This window comes from Paralichthys olivaceus, chromosome 5 (genome assembly GCF_024713975.1).
Source record: "Paralichthys olivaceus isolate ysfri-2021 chromosome 5, ASM2471397v2, whole genome shotgun sequence".
Lineage (NCBI taxonomy): Eukaryota > Metazoa > Chordata > Actinopteri > Pleuronectiformes > Paralichthyidae > Paralichthys > Paralichthys olivaceus.
This window is the reverse complement of record NC_091097.1, coordinates 1,526,745-1,542,500: the sequence shown is the minus strand read 5'-3', so window position 1 is coordinate 1,542,500 and position 15,756 is coordinate 1,526,745. Positions and strand designations below refer to the sequence as shown.

The 15,756-nt window shown below is 46.2% G+C and overlaps 1 protein-coding gene across 11 annotated transcripts in view; it reads right to left on the bottom strand.

The window, feature by feature from the left end:
* Nucleotides 1-15,756, bottom strand: part of caskin1 (CASK interacting protein 1) — a 60,546-nt gene that overhangs the window by 39,810 nt on the left and 4,980 nt on the right. Inside the window, exon 1 of one of the 11 annotated variants that reach the window (XM_069525018.1) lies at nucleotides 1,621-1,798. The exons of the other annotated variants lie outside the window; for them this stretch is intronic. The gene's annotated coding sequence lies outside the window, so the exon portion shown is untranslated. Of the gene's footprint in view, nucleotides 1-1,620; nucleotides 1,799-15,756 lie in introns of those variants that run through there. 11 annotated transcript variants of the gene reach the window in all.

The window sequence follows — 15,756 nt, the reverse complement described above, 5'->3', positions numbered from 1 at the left end:
TTTTCAGATTTGTGCAAATGGCAGATGAAGGACTCGTCCTCCTTCGACCACTCTGTCCTGTCAGAATAAAAGTACAAGTGACAGAACTATCCAATCGTCTCGACATGAAGGAGCAGCGGTTCTTCTCCGACACCCGACGGAGAAAACTTATATTGTCGCTTGTATTCCTGACCTCGTTCCTTTGGTCACCAACCAGAGCTCAGGGAACAAAGATCGGCTGATGCTACACCCACCTCCATCTTCCCACTTGAACTCCTTCACACTGAACCCGTCCACTTCTTGTTTTTCCGTTTTCTGAATTCAGAGACTTTCACCAGGACAGTGGGTCTGTTTCCATCACAAGCTGCTATTTCTACACACATGCTGCTCCAACCCCAGCACTGACCACTCACACACACACTCACACACACACACTCTAACCAGGGGAGCCTGTCTCCATGGATACAGCAGCGCTCCTTGATTGAACTCCTGCAGGAGCAGGACGAGGAGCTGAACTCCTATCATCGAGCCAACGTGAACCAACAGGACGGCCACTCTGAAACTTTACCACCAGCAATCGGAGAAGCTCATTTCTTCTCCGAGACACGGAATGGCACAAATAATAAACTCGGCAGCAGCAGACTCTCCACTGAGACAACAGCACAAGCAGCTCAGGAGCGTTCAGGTGAGGGGTGGAGCAACAAAAATTAATTAAACTCCAGAAATCACCAAAAGGCTCATGGTGATGGTCCACAGCAGAGCAGAAACCACAGACGTGTTTTCCACTCGCTATCATCAGACCTGAGCATCAAGCACATAATTAGCTACACACTACAAGGGCCTCGGGCTCCGTGTGTCCGTGACTGACGTTCTCCTTTATCATTTTTCCACCTCAAACTACTTCTCCTCCGACAGAAGTCTCATTAAAAAACTTCTCCACCGAGGAGGGAGGGTGGAGGTGCAGCTCCGCCAGCAGCAGCAGCAGCAGCAGCAGCAGGAGGAGGAGGAGGAGGAGGGAGGACGGACTCTTTCAGGTGGACCCTGCTGCAGAGGAGATGAAATATGTTTTGTATGAATTGATTATCTTTGCTCATGAGACCTTGTGCCGGCAGCGTTTCAACTGCCACACTAAGATACACTGACAGTTACCTAGCAACGGCTTTCACACCAGTTATCAAGGTTATCTCCCTGACGGCAAACACACACATGCTGAAACACACACATGCTGATTTCTTCCATGCGTCTCCGCCGTGTTTATCCTGCGAACACACATGTTGAGTGTGTGTAGATGGTTTGCGTGATTAAATGTTGTGGTAATCCCCCGATGATGCAACATCCTCAGCTGAAAACTGACAAGCGACGTTTCTGATTAACTTCACAGTCGAGTCCAAGGACACAGGAACGAATGGACACGTTATCCCGCGACGTTACGAGGAAGATGATTGTGCAAAGAAAATCTCATATTATATTATATCATATATGTATATCATTATATTTGATGAGCGGTTTTTAAAATATCTTGGAGCTGGAACAGAGAAATTAACAGTAAGTACAGTTTGTACTTTATATTCATCTTTCACTGCGGTGGTTTGTGTAGAAAAACCTTTTGTACATAAATAAAATAACTTTGGTTTCACTCACAGAGGTTCTGCTTGAGTCTCAGCTTCTTGAATAATGTCTCCGTCTCCTCAGACCTGTTTTTTTTTCTTCTGATCTTCAATTAGCAGATTCTAATCACTAACTCTTGACTCTTACGGTCCTGCATGGTTTGGCACCGAGCTCCTCATCAGACCGTGGCCTGAAATCCTCTGATGAGGCCCCCGCTGGTTCTGTCTCGGTCAAGAACAAAAGAAATTACCTTATAAAGAAATAAGGTCGATTTAGACTAACCTAAATCTGCATGTCTTCAGACTGGGAGAGGAAACGGGAGAGAGCCCACGCAGACACAAGGAGAACATGCAAACTCCACACACAAAGACCAAACTGGGATTCAAACCGTCTTGCCGTGATAACCACTGCACCAGCGTGTCACCATCTATTCTACCACAGAGATCCGTGTTTTCTAAAAATGGGATTTATGCAGAAGACAGCACAGGATCCTGGACCATGTTTGAAATAATTGACAGTAAATCTGGGTCAGTTTGTTCTAAACCATCCGGAGCAGAATCGCTGAAGCTGCGTTGCTCAGTAATTCATTCACGGGGATGAGAAAAGAACGATTTTCTGCTACGTCAGCTCCCCTGTTCTCAGAAACCTGATATATTGTCTGAATCATCCTGAGCCCAAGTGAAGTGAGGGATCCATCACTTGTTTGTTTATCGAACGACCAACATGGGACATTATGGATCATATTTTTCCAGATACAATAGGTCTGAAGTTTAAAATCATCAGTTGGAAACTTCTCTGTGGGGATATTTTGGTCGTCAGTAGCTGCGGAGAAAGAGAGAGAGAGAGAGAGCGCTCCTCGACGTCCAGCTGCTCTCTGGGGTCAAATTATTCCACCACATCAAGTCGCCCTGTCTGCTCAGTGAAGACGTCTGCGACGGACGCAGGCAGCTGTGGACCTGGATCCAGGCCCTGTCCGCTACCGGGCCACAGACCGTCAGGGTCAACAAGTAGGTGGAGTTGCACAACACCGACCGACCGACAGTCGCTCTCTTGTGATTGGTCGGTTTGAACGCTCCAGTCCGCGGCCTCTCTCTGATCTTCTTCTATCGAAACAAAAAGCTTCTGTTACACGTGGCTGTGATTGTTGTTGCTGAACTCTGCGTGCATCTGCTTCTCACAACCTCTGGCCCTTCGCTGCACAGATCAGCGAGGTCACCGACCTTTCACACAATGGATTCGGGGGGAACGTGTATCTATATGTTTGTCTAAGTGTGTGTGTGTGTGTGTGTGTGTGTGTGTGTGTGTGTCGGGGTATTGCCGTAAGTGTTGTGCACTCTGCTCTGATCATTGCGGCAGAAGCTGAAGGCAGCGACTCTGTGGTGCTGCTGCTCTTACGTGATGTTAAACAACACAGACAGATAAACAGAGATCACATGTTTTACTTTTTCCTGCGGCAACGTCCAACTTTCTATAAAACTACAGCGGAGTCCAAGTGTTGGTCCAGGAGACACTCACACCTGAGGCGAGGTGAAAGGTCAAGTGGTCGTGAGAACGATTCCTCGCAGCAGAGTTTAAAACTTAATCTTGTCTCAATTACATTAATGTTCATTCAACACTACTTTAATTGTGCTTTTAAAATGTGTCTATGAGAACTGCATTTAATTGCATAGCTTGTAATGACTGAGTGTGTGTGTGTGTGTTTGTGTGTGTGTGTGTGTGTGTTGCAGCGTGTAAACATATCAACACGCTGTAATAAAACTACAAACAAAACCAACGTGGAACTAACAACTGCACTGTGGTCGCTTTTATTTTGAAAGTCGGCTCTGAAGATTGCCTGGATGCAACGAATTAAACTGCAGCTTTTTCGGTAAATCACTCGAACCGGAGCCGCACACATGAAGAGCAATGTGACTCAGTTTAATTTGATGAAAAACGTTCCCGACAGGTTCAGAACAAACTGCACTGCTTCCAAATGATGCTTCAATATATTACTTTATGTTCCTTCCTCCCATTCGATGGATGTAAACTGGGGAGAGGATGAAACGTGACACACTCGTTACAGAGTTCAGGCTCTGAGAGGGTTTTCATTCACTGAGACACGATATATGTGTAAATGTGGGACAGACACACACACACACACACACACACACACACACACACATGAGGCTGTGTAGTAAACAAAAGACTGCTACACACACAGACACACTCATGACAATGGAAACACACTACAGTCGAGCACCGTGGTACTTTGAGCTAAATGCTAATGCTCCCTTTATTCACTCATGTCCCCGGTTTGCTGGAAGTTACAAAGCAAACAGACGGAGGAGTAAATTGGGAGGAGAAGGAGGTGGGGGAAAATACGCTGGAGGCTGAGAGGAGAGGAGTAAAAGTGAGACGGGGGGGGGGAGGAGGTGACAAATTCAGCACAAATGTGGCAGCGATGGAGGCCGAGAATAAACCAGCGCTGGATGAGAAAACAGACTCAGAGCTGCCGTCTGGAAACACAACAACAAACAAAGACAACTCCACCTCCTCCTGCTGGTTCTCCTCCTCTCACATCTAGAACCTCCCTGTGCCGTACTGTCAATATCCCTTCTCCTCCTTCCATCCCCTCTTCTCTCTTATTACCGAACAGCGTGGGCTCGCACTGTTGTGGAGTATCGTTGATTGTTCACTACATTTAGACTGTGAGAGGAGGAGAGGGCGAGGAGAGGGGGAGGTGAAATGGAGAAAGTGAGTGAGATGGAAAGACAAAAATAGAGATGGAGTGAGATTTAAAAAAAAAAAAAAAAAAAACGTGTACAACCTTTCACGTAAAGCTTGTTAGCCTCGGATATTAATAAAGATGTGTGTGTGTGTGATGCATTGAATCTGCCCCGTTACTAGGAGAGGAGAGGAGAGGAGACAAAAGGGACGCTGAGAAACGAGATGGGAGGAGAGAAGGAGGGGATACAGGAATGAGATAAGAGGAGAGGAAGAGAAGAGGAGATGAGAGGAGGAGAGGAGATAAGAGCAGAGGAGATGAGAGGAAGAGGACTGTTGTGTCCCAGTTTCACTTTGACCTCCATCCGTCTGTCCGTCCCTCTTCTCCCTGCTGACCTCACACACATGCCACCATCTTCCAGGAGGCCTTCAGAAGCCTGGGACTCTCAGTGAGCTCCTTCCCCTGCAGCGGGCAGCTGTCCCGGGCATGATTCATGACGAACACCTGCCTCCGCGCCAACACGTCTCCTCCCCCCATCTTCTATCGAGGGTTCTCCTCTCCCCATCCTCCACTGCTCTCATCTGCCCAGCCCTCTTTCCTCCTCCTCCTCCTCCTCCTCCTCCTCTTCTCGCTCTCTTTCACATTCCTCTCTTGTTTCTCTCTCTCTCTCTCTCCATCATCTTCTCACACAGTCCCATGTTGGCCTGTAAACTGCAATTTCCTTTTTCTCTCCTCGTTACTTCTTCGGTGCCTCTCTCTCTCTGTCATCCTCTTACTCCCTTTTCCGAGCAGCGCTCTGTTATCTCCCACTTTCAGGCTCTGGAAAACAGCCAGCGCTAAGTTAACCCCTTCCCCACTCACACACACACACACATGCACAAACACGATGCACACAATAAACCGACAATGCAGACTGAGCACAAATGGAATTGACCGTTCATCGTAAATAAAGATGCAGGATGCTTCTCTACTTCCTCCCACCATCCAGAAGTGAAGTTTTTTTACTGGAAGAACTATGTTTGCTCGATCTATCATGTTTATTTAGTTTTTCCAGTACTTGTGAAGGAGTATTTCTACTCTTAAAGTATTTCTGCTCTCTCTGAACTGTGGTTCGACGAGCGCCGGGCTAACACGAGCTCTAACAGCACCGACCTGACAGTCGCTCGCCCGTCGAGCTGAATTTTGAGACTTCGGAGGCTACGACACACGTGGATGAGCTGGTTCGCTCTCACTGGTTTCTGTGTGGAAACTAAGAGTTAAACAAAAAATACGACTTCTATTTAAATGTTGAGTGTCGCTCTGCAGCTCCATGAACAACACTTCAACATGAGCGGAAATCCAAAGCCTGACAGAGCATTAGAGTTAGATAATTGCTGTTCAGGGCAACACTCAATTGGGAAAATGTAATAACCTACACGCACGCACACACACACACACAACAAACACACACACACACACACACACACACACATAGACGCAACAGAGATTACACGTGACAGTGACATCAGCGGTCCCGGAACAATCAGAGCGTCCAATTCTGCAGAGACGCTCAGATCTGACTCTTAATTTAGCTCATAAACCAGGCTGCAGTGTGTGTGTGTGTGTGTGTGTGTGTAGCAGGTGTGTATCTCTGATTATTGTGCAGATCAATTACGCAGCAGAAAATTACCCTGCCACTATACTCACATAATGATCACAGTGTGTTTGTGCAGGCGTGTGTGTCTGCATACTGATTCCTGAAGCATGGAACGATAAAACACACGTCATCACACCTCTGTCGTTAAGAGGGTAAACTGGAAAATGTTTTCAAAGTGATCTAATAAATGATGAGGAGGGTGTGGTTCTGAATCCTGTTACATCACCTCGCGTGACATCAGTTTGGAAATCTTTTAATCACTGTTGGATACAGAAATCTCCGTTCTGTCAAAGTTTCCCCGACACGCAACACAAACATCCGCACATGTCAAACTCCGTGAAGCGACGCACGGATGCACGTGAGAGCAGAGCGACGCTCCGTGTGACCCCACGTCCAGGACACCTTCACATGGAGCTGTATTATTTAAATGTAATAAGCACTGAAACTGTTATTTAATGTGAAATCATTGAAGTTGGGTTAGGTTTTATTTATTAAACGATTGTGTTGTGTGCATTTGTAAAAGGTTTTGCACTTATTTATTCATGTATATTGAAGTTACTATACTTTAAACTGTTAATCTGTGTGTGTTTTTAATATATGCTCATATTCTGTTAAACTTATATATGTCCTATTTGTACATTAATGTGTTGAAGATTTTCTATAAATTGTATTTCATTTGTTATATTTGGGTTTTAATGGAAACCATTACTGGTGTCTCACACATCCACATGTATTTTAACATTCATTTATGTATTTTGTGTTCATGTTGTGTAAAAGAAAATAAACTGAGGTGAATAAAGTTCCACCTGCACCTTTAACTAAGAGAAATATAAATATAAAAACTATAGATAAATACAAGTTGCACAAAGGCATTGATGCCTGATGGGTGATGTATATAAAGACAACATGATGTATAAAGACAGGGTGATTTAAATATACAGAGAGAATCAAAACAATAACTGACCTGCATATTTTCACACAGAAATAACTAAACTCAGAATAGTCGGTTGTTAAAATTAAAATGTGGGAGAGAAGGAGGTGTTTCATGTGCAACATGGTGCATCCTCCTCCGAGTGAAAATGTCAGGTTTCTAGCGGAGAACGCCCAGGGAGACAAACACACACACACACACACACACACACACACACACTGAGGTCCTGGTATGGATCTATTCCAGTTGACTACTGGTCCACAGTAGAGAACTATTTCTGTCTCACTGCTGGGAAACAAGGACACGAATGTTGGGATGAGGAACGAGGGAAAAAGGAGAAATGATGGAGGGATGAAGAAGTGGATGAATGAAAAGAGGGAGGACAGAACGAGAAGAGGAGAGGAAGTTGAGATTAAAGCATCCAGCGATAGAGCAGCTCGACATTGATCTTTTATCAAAGCATTTAAACATCAATAAATCATCGCCACAGCGTTTTGAGACTTTGGCCGTGATTGCAGTGAATAGAGGCGTCGGCCTGTCGGACGGTGACGTTTTAAATGAAGGAGGCAAAAGTAAAAATGAGCCTGATGACGTTTCTACCTAAAAATATGAGCAGAGGCCAAAACTCGGCCAGAGCCTCAGAACATAAATGAGGTCAGGAGGGAGGGGGGAGGGGGAGGGGTGTGCAGAGGAGGCTGAAAAAGAGAAAGGTGGAAAGTTTTATAAAGAGGAAGGAAATAGACGAGGAAGGAAAGGATGATAACGAGGGTTCAAGGAGTTGGGAGATTTAAAGGATTTGTAAACTCATCAAAGTCGATGCCTCAGCTACATTTGTTAAGTTTCATTACACTGTTCAACAACTCGTTTAGATTTTTGATTGGCCCGACCATTTTCAGGATGGATGGAAATTGGGTGAGAGCGAAATAAATACGAGGTCTCTGATTGGCCTCCAGGCAGGAGGAGGAGGAGGAGGAGGAGGAGGAGGTGCTCCGAGCAAACTGTAGTTAGAGTCCACTGGGGCGTGTAATGAAGTGACATCATGCAGCGTCAGCAGCAGCTCGCTAATTTACTGCTATAGATTAAACCTCGGACGAGGCGACGCAGCTTCAGAGGGACGGAGCGCAGGGATGATGGGGAAGCTGCAGGTGATGTCCTCTGTGTCCACTGAACTGATAAAGATCCGCACACTCGTTCTGATGCTCCCACTTCTGACTGGAACAATAACGAATAGACAGAGTTTCACCTCCTCCGTTTCATTTATGCCGAAACAGGATGTTGAAGCCAAACGTGAATTAAAGAGCGATCGTTTGAAAATCTTAATTAGTGGACACAATCAACTTTAAATACAGATGTGTCTCTGCTTCCTCCCACTGTCCTGAAACGAGGCCAAACGCCACCATCCTGCACATCTGGAGTCAGTTTATAATCTGATTACGGTTTTAACAAAGAGATTTACAGTTGAACACACACGAGTGTGATAAAATAAAATGACAGAAACCATCTTATTTGATGTGTGACTTTTTTTTTAGCTTTGTCCAGGTCCCATCCAATAACGTGGAGGAGCACGGGGTGTATGACCTGAACTGTGATGAAGCCGTCATATTGTTCATCGTCTGTGGTGAACACTGATGAAAACCTTCCAACTTGAATTGTGAAGTTCACGTCATTTTGTCGTCGTTCAAACTATTTTCTTCAGTATTTTTAAAATTCTTATTCGATATTTTTAAAATCCTGGAGTTTAAAGACACAAAGAGTTTAGAGACAAACTTTCTCGTGTGACTTTCTGTGGCACTAAAAGTTAAAGAAGCTTCAAACCTGAGTTTAAAGAGCTGAAGTGAATGTTGGAAAGCCGACCGCTCTCTCTCTCTTTCTCTCTCTCTTTCTCTCTCTCTCTCTTTCTCTCTCTTTCTCTCTCTCTTTCTTTCTTTCTTTCCCCCTCACTCTGAATTGTAAACCTATTAAATGTCTCTTTGTAACTCTCCTATTCATTCACGGTAACCAATGGAAAGCTTCGGCCTGATTCACTGACAGTGTGTGTGTGTGTGTGTGTGTGTGTGTGTGTGTGTGTGTGTGTGTGTGTGTGTGTGTGTGTGTGTGTGTGTGTGTGTGTGTGTGTGTGTGTGTGTGTGTGTTTGTGTGCTGTCCCAGTTCTTTCAGTGCAGTGGGAGCATCGATGTAATTTAACAAGTTTATAAACAAGATTCACAACATGTATGCGAGAGAGTGTGTGAATACGACGTGGAGATAATGAGAGAGAGAGAGGTGTGTGTGTGTGTGTGTGTGTGTGTGTGTGTGTGTGTGTGTGTGTGTGTGTGTGTGTGTGTGTGTTGGGGGGGGGTAGAGTTACATGGAAAACAACAGCCTGATTGTACCTGTGTCTACAGCTTCTGTCTGCGTCCGTGCACCGAGCTGATTTATCTCTTCCTCTCTGGCCGAGATAATGTTTAACTTCTGTGATGAGATGTTTTTTCTTCAAAATGAACGTAAAAAAAAAAAAATTATAATAATAACAACAACTACATCGCACTGATTTAAACAAGGTTTCAAAACACGAATAAACGAAAGAATAAAAATAAAAGGTATTCATTCCAAATCATAACATAATAAGATCGAGACCTTCCAATTATAGAGAAAGAGTTCAAGAGCACTTTGCCGAGTGCTTTAATAACTATGTAGTGATTACGCTGCTTCTGCTCATCAGACTAAAACGCAACCAACTGAAAGTGTAGAAAACGTTCACAGGTCTGTGCAGCAGTCTGTGCATGGGAGCAGGTTTGATGCATCGTAAGCAAAACCAGCGAAAGGAACTAATTAATCAATGAAAGGAAGAACGAGCAGAATTTACTGTCCTGATCTACAACTGCACTCAGTTGAACTCAACCGACCAACCCTGCACCGCCCCCTCATCCTGGCACTTGGCCCTGCAGCCACAGCGGCACGCAGAGGGGGCCCAGGGTTCCCCCACTGGGGTGAGGGTGAGACGAAAAAAGTGAGGGAGAGAAGAGATGATGCAAACGAAGATACGAGTCTTGAGATCAAAGTGATCGGGAGAACGTGTGTGAGGGGGAATTTCTTTTATCCGATCCCACGAGAGTCGAGAGAGATTTTGATGAATGGGAGATGAGAGGAGTGAGGCGAGGGGGGAGGAGGGACAGGAAGACAGCGGGAGAACCGGTGGGATGAGAGTCAAACTGGAAAAGGCAAATGAGCCGAGCAAAGGATGAGGGAGGCATACAGAGAGATCAGGATGGGAGGGAGGGAGGGATGAAAAGGATGGATGATGGAGGGCAGAGATGAAAAGCGTGGATCTCACGGACGGAGGGAGGGAGGGAAGGAAGGAGAGGTGCAGTGATGGCCAGGAACGACAGAGGAGGACGAATGAGGAGAGGAGAAGGGAAGGAAAGAGAGAAAAAGAGGGATGAGAGAAGAGAGAGAGGAAACAGAGGTGGAGAGTTAACGACGATATTCAAGTGAGAGAATGAAAAGGGGGAAAAGAAAGAGAGAAGGGATTATGAATGTATAATAGCCAGTGGGCCAGGAGGTCCGTATTTGTATTGTCAGATTATAGTGTAATCCCACACACACACACACACACACACACACACACACACTCACACTCACACACACTCACACACACACACACACACACACACACACACACACACACACACACACACTCACACTCACACACCGCAGGGCTAAAGAGTCCGACTCGACCCCGCAGAGCTGAACCAGAATAACTGTTGACGATCCAGAAATGTCCTGGCTGGCGCTGCATGCTTGTTGCCATGGAGACGGCTCCAGAAAAAGAGAGAGAGAGAGAGAGAGAGAAAGAGGGTGAGCAGGAAAGTGAGGAAAGATAAGATGGAAGAGAGGGGGAGGGATGGAAAATAAAGTGAACGAAAACTGAGACCAGATACCAGGCGGGGCCACCACTGGTTTGGCATCATTCACACATATATACACACACACACACACACACACACACACACACACACACACACACACACTCGGAGCCAGACCACATGTTCTGCATGTGTTGAACAGCTGCATACAACCGGCCCAATAAGCCAGAACATACAAACAACAGTGCTCATTGGCTCAGAGACGCCACTACTGCTCCTCCATTGGCTGACACGCTGCAAAACAACCGCCTGATTGGCCCAGAGCAACACACACCTACTGCGTGAGAGGGATCAAAGGAAGCGAGCTCACCGCACACGGATGTTACAAGATAAACACACGCATGCTGCACATGTCCTCATGTGTGCTCACTGGTATTTATTATTATTATCCACCTTGTTGTTCCGTCTCTTCTTCTAGGATCACTTCATATAAAAATGTTATTAGTCTTTTTATTTTTTTTATTCGACAGTGGAAAGAAAATGAGTCTGGACCAAAATGGTGGATCAACACACACATCTAAACAAATGTTCATATGTGCGTTGAGACTTGTAAACAAATGTGCGTAGCAGCACATGTGCCATCATCCTCTCATCCGGCTCCTCGCAGTCCTGAATCCCAGCACATGCTCGGTGAATTAAAGTCACATGCTCTCGTAACTCACAAACACATTTTCCTCTCGGTAAACAAAGCAGATGTGATCCGATCATTCGGGCGCATGAAGAAGAGTGAAAGATGATGTCAAAGATACAAAGCACAGAAGAAAGAGAAGAAGAAGAAGAAGAGAGAGAGAGAGAGAGAGAGAAGGAGGCAGCTGCTGCTCGGGTGGAATCTTCCAGAATCTCTTCTTTCCTGCTGTCACGTCGGGACGTCCAGATCCTGGCCCGGCTCAACATGACTGATCACACTCACCGGCGCTCTGGCGGCAACACACGGCCAGACAGACTCGCTCCCTGGGCAGGCAGACGTGACGGGCGAGACACGGGGACACAGAGATGTACAAAGAGAGAAAGAGTGCAGACGGTAGAGCTGTCCCTGGGAAACACAACGTGCACTTTGTCACGTAGCTTTCATCACCTGGGCCTCGTCTCTGTTTAAACCTCTTTTACATACACTAACGGTAGCAGATACAGGAAGGATTGCGTCATGTTCGAGTTCGAGCTCTCTCGCCTCGTCATCCCGCCAAATTGCTGCGTTCACTCAGGTGTCACATTTCCGTCACTGCCTGAGCCGGAGCGAAATAACAACCTGAGTGTACTGCAGAGAAAATCCAGATGTTAGGGACAAAAACACCTGCGTCTGTCTTTTAAAGTGCACTGAGCCGTCATGTCCTCCATCTTTGTCTAGAGTCTGTGGCTCACAGCGACGGTGCTAACATGCTAACGTGTCGGAGCATGTTCACCACTAGCACGCTATCAGAAGCGCTCCGGTTATAAGACTGTGTGTGACAGAGTGTGCAGCTGTGCCGACGAGTAGAAGAAGAAAAAAAAACTAACTCTCACTTTGCAGCGACTGTGAAAAATGAAATGGATGCAGTGGAAGAAATCAATCCGAGAACCTTATGAGATTGGAATAAGTACGGGTGCGATCAATCACTGTGTGTGTGTGTGTGTGCGTGCGCTGCATCACATGTTTCAGCATGAGGTCGGTGGTGATTTAGCAAACAGAGACGTTTCAGTTCAGAGACAGAAGTGTGACACTGAAATCCCTGAGGGCAAGACTCTCCGTTCTCTCCTCAGCGTTTCATCTCCCTTCCTTCCTTCATAAACTATATTCCAGTAAACGTGGGTATTCATGGCTGAGGCTCCGAGGGTTCACGAAGTCCTTCAGTCACACGTTGACTCATCATCTCCATCCATCAGTCTCTGTGCATATTTTAGGAGAGTTCAAGCTTCCTGGAAAATAATCTGACCCAGATATCTGCCTCCATCACAGCCAGAGACACAACACAAGGAAACGCTGACATCCAGTATTAATGAGTGAGGTGAAGTGGAGGCCTCCAGCTTCTATTTATATTTAGGACTCTATGTTAACATGTACATTACACCGTGTGTACAACTGCAAAATAATTCATAGAACGTCGTAAACACAAATAAAGTCAGCGTCACACAACAACAGAACTGATTTCATGCAGCACAACGATGCAACTAATAGTTCACGAGCTTCGCAGCCGATTAACAAGGATGTGTTTCAGAACAGCGAACGTTTGTCCGACTCTTCAGTTCAGTCTGAAGCTGAACACCACGTGTGGACGGTTCCTCAGACCAGAGGAGGAGTTCTGGGTCTGGATCGAACTGAAACATGGTTCACGGACAGTTTGGACCAGTCACAGGAAGTGGAGACACATTAAACCATAGAAGAAGAAACAGAGGAGGAAGCAGCTGCGGTCTTCACCTCCGACGATATAATGTTTGAACCACGAGGACGTTTGAACTAGTGTTGAGTACTGCAGTACTGTGGAGTACTGCAGTACTGTGGAGTACTATAGTACTGTGAAGTACTGCAGTACTGTGGAGTACTGCAGTACTGTGGAGTACTGTGCCTGAAGGTGCTGATGCTGCCATCATGTTACCATGGCAACCACATTAAGCGCTTCATACATTTCCTCCATTCAAACATAAAAACTCCCCCCCCCCCACTGACAACACGCCCACGTCAGACGACGTCACACACACACACACACACACACACACACACAAACCTTCAGTGCATTAAGTGCATTAGAGGTCAGGTGAATGCAGCTGTGTGGGCGGTGATCCAGCATCGAACATCTGTCCAGCTGCTGGATCACACATGTACCAGCCTACAGTATGTCCAGGGACACGCATACATACACAAAAGGCCAGACTCACCATCTGCCCCTCGCTCTGATCGTCCCCCTACACGAGGACGAACGCACACGTGATGTGGACGCCGCCGCCGGTGCCGCCGCGGTGATGCTGGTGTTTTGTTAAACCAGATGGGGATGTGACTGCAGCGGCGTCAATGGACAGCTTCCATTGTCTACGGGGGTCGAGTCGGAGAGATGTCAGCTGATGCACATGACAATCATTTCACAAATCTGTCCGTCGGTGTCCGTCCCTGCGTCAGGGGCCGCATACTTCTGAGGACGCAGTCTAGGCGGCCCAGGAAGGAGGCGGTCTGGTCTACAGAGGATTTCTGTGATCACCAGCTCGTCCCGTGCTTGTTGCTCTTGCCACAAGACTTAATCAGTCTTCAAATGCAGCCTCTGAAGAATGCAGACTGAACCGAGACACAGCTTATACTTCAGCCCTGCTCTAAACCGGTGACCTCTCCAGAATGTGACCAGCCTCTCCTCCAGTCTCACCTGGGACCGGCTCCCTCTGACATGTTTCTCATGTTAAGATGAGGACAAAAAAAAACTAACGGGAGTTTTCTACCGACGTCTGGATTGTTGCAGACAATAAGATCTGTGACAAACACGGGGGATGAGGTGAAACAACTGTCTGTACCGTGACATGTCACATATTCCGTCCTTCTCAAAAACACAGGGTTGTTTTTCTAAATCTTTAACCCACCGAATATTCTCACACATTGAGTCCTGAGGGTGCGTCAGCGTACGACACTTTTTCCCAAGACACACCCAGACTCCATTCCAGGCCGTTCACACAGCGAGAGCATTGATTCAGAAACGGAGTAGGACTTTGTAGGAGTTTTGTCGGAAAAATGCACAATTTCCTGTTTCTATTAGCTGCTCACACGTGAATCTGAAGCAGTGAGAGAACAGCCGATGGTACGAAGTCGACGTGGATGCACAGTCTGCAGCAGATCGACAACACGCACACACACAGACACACACACACACACACACACACCGTTGCAAGCTAACACACACCTACACACGCACACAACTGTGTGAGTTACATAAAAAATCTCAGATGACTCAGCTGTGTTTTCTTTTTCTTATCTCGAGATTCAACTGTGTCATGTTTGCAGACAAGTTTGCTGCAGCACTACGTGTGTGTGTGTGTGTGTGTGTGTGTGTTATCAGTGCTGATTGAATGAGGGTGGTCTCACATCTCTGCCCTCCTGATTGTGTGGGTGGTCTTTACAGAAGAGGAGAGGTAAAGGTGAAGTCACCTCTCCTCTCCTCTCTTCTCTGTTGCTTGCTTTACTTTGTGCTTTCCTTTATTTACCTTTATTCATTCTCTCTCCTTCCCTCTTTTCTTTTTGTTTAACTTTCCACTTGATTACTTCTATTTGCTTTTAATTCACTCGATGTTTCCTCTCCTCTCTTTCTTTCCTCTCCTTCATCTCCTTCTTCTTCAGCCTTTGCCACTGACCCATTAAACTGCCATTGTTATTTTTGGTGCAGTGCATCATGCAGATGAGTAAGTGTGTGTGTGTGTGTGTGTGTGTGTGTGTGTGTGTGTGTGTGTGCGTGTGTGTGTGATGCTTGATGTGTTGACAATCGGAATAAAAAGAAGTGATGCAGTTCAGCTGTCCATCCGTTTCACCACCTTGTTCCCTCGTTCTCTCTCTCATGATTTTCAGCTTTTCATCACATCTCCCTCTTCGTCAAAACACATTCTCCTCCTCCTCCTCCTCCGACCACCACACATCATTCCATCTCCTTCTTTCTTTTCCGTCCCCAACTCCTCCTTCCAGTCCCTGTTTCCCTCTAAGCAAAAACATCAATCCACCTCTCCTTCTCTCTCTCTCTCTCTCCCTCTCTCTCTCTCCATCTGTCCTGTAATTCAATCATGGAGCAGCAGCAGCAGGAGGAGGAGGAGAAGTGAGTGATGATGTTTTGGAGGAAAATGCAGTGAACTCAGCCAGCCAATCCTCCGTCCTCTCAACGGGACTGTATCATTTCTAATTTAGTTTTCAAGATGAGACTCGGAACTTATCATATTGTCACAGTCTTCCGGCTTCATGCAGTGTACAGAACGTTTATCATTATAAACAAGAAACTGTGAAGAGGTGACGGCAACATTCCAGAGACACACTTTCATCATGTGATCTACACGTCAC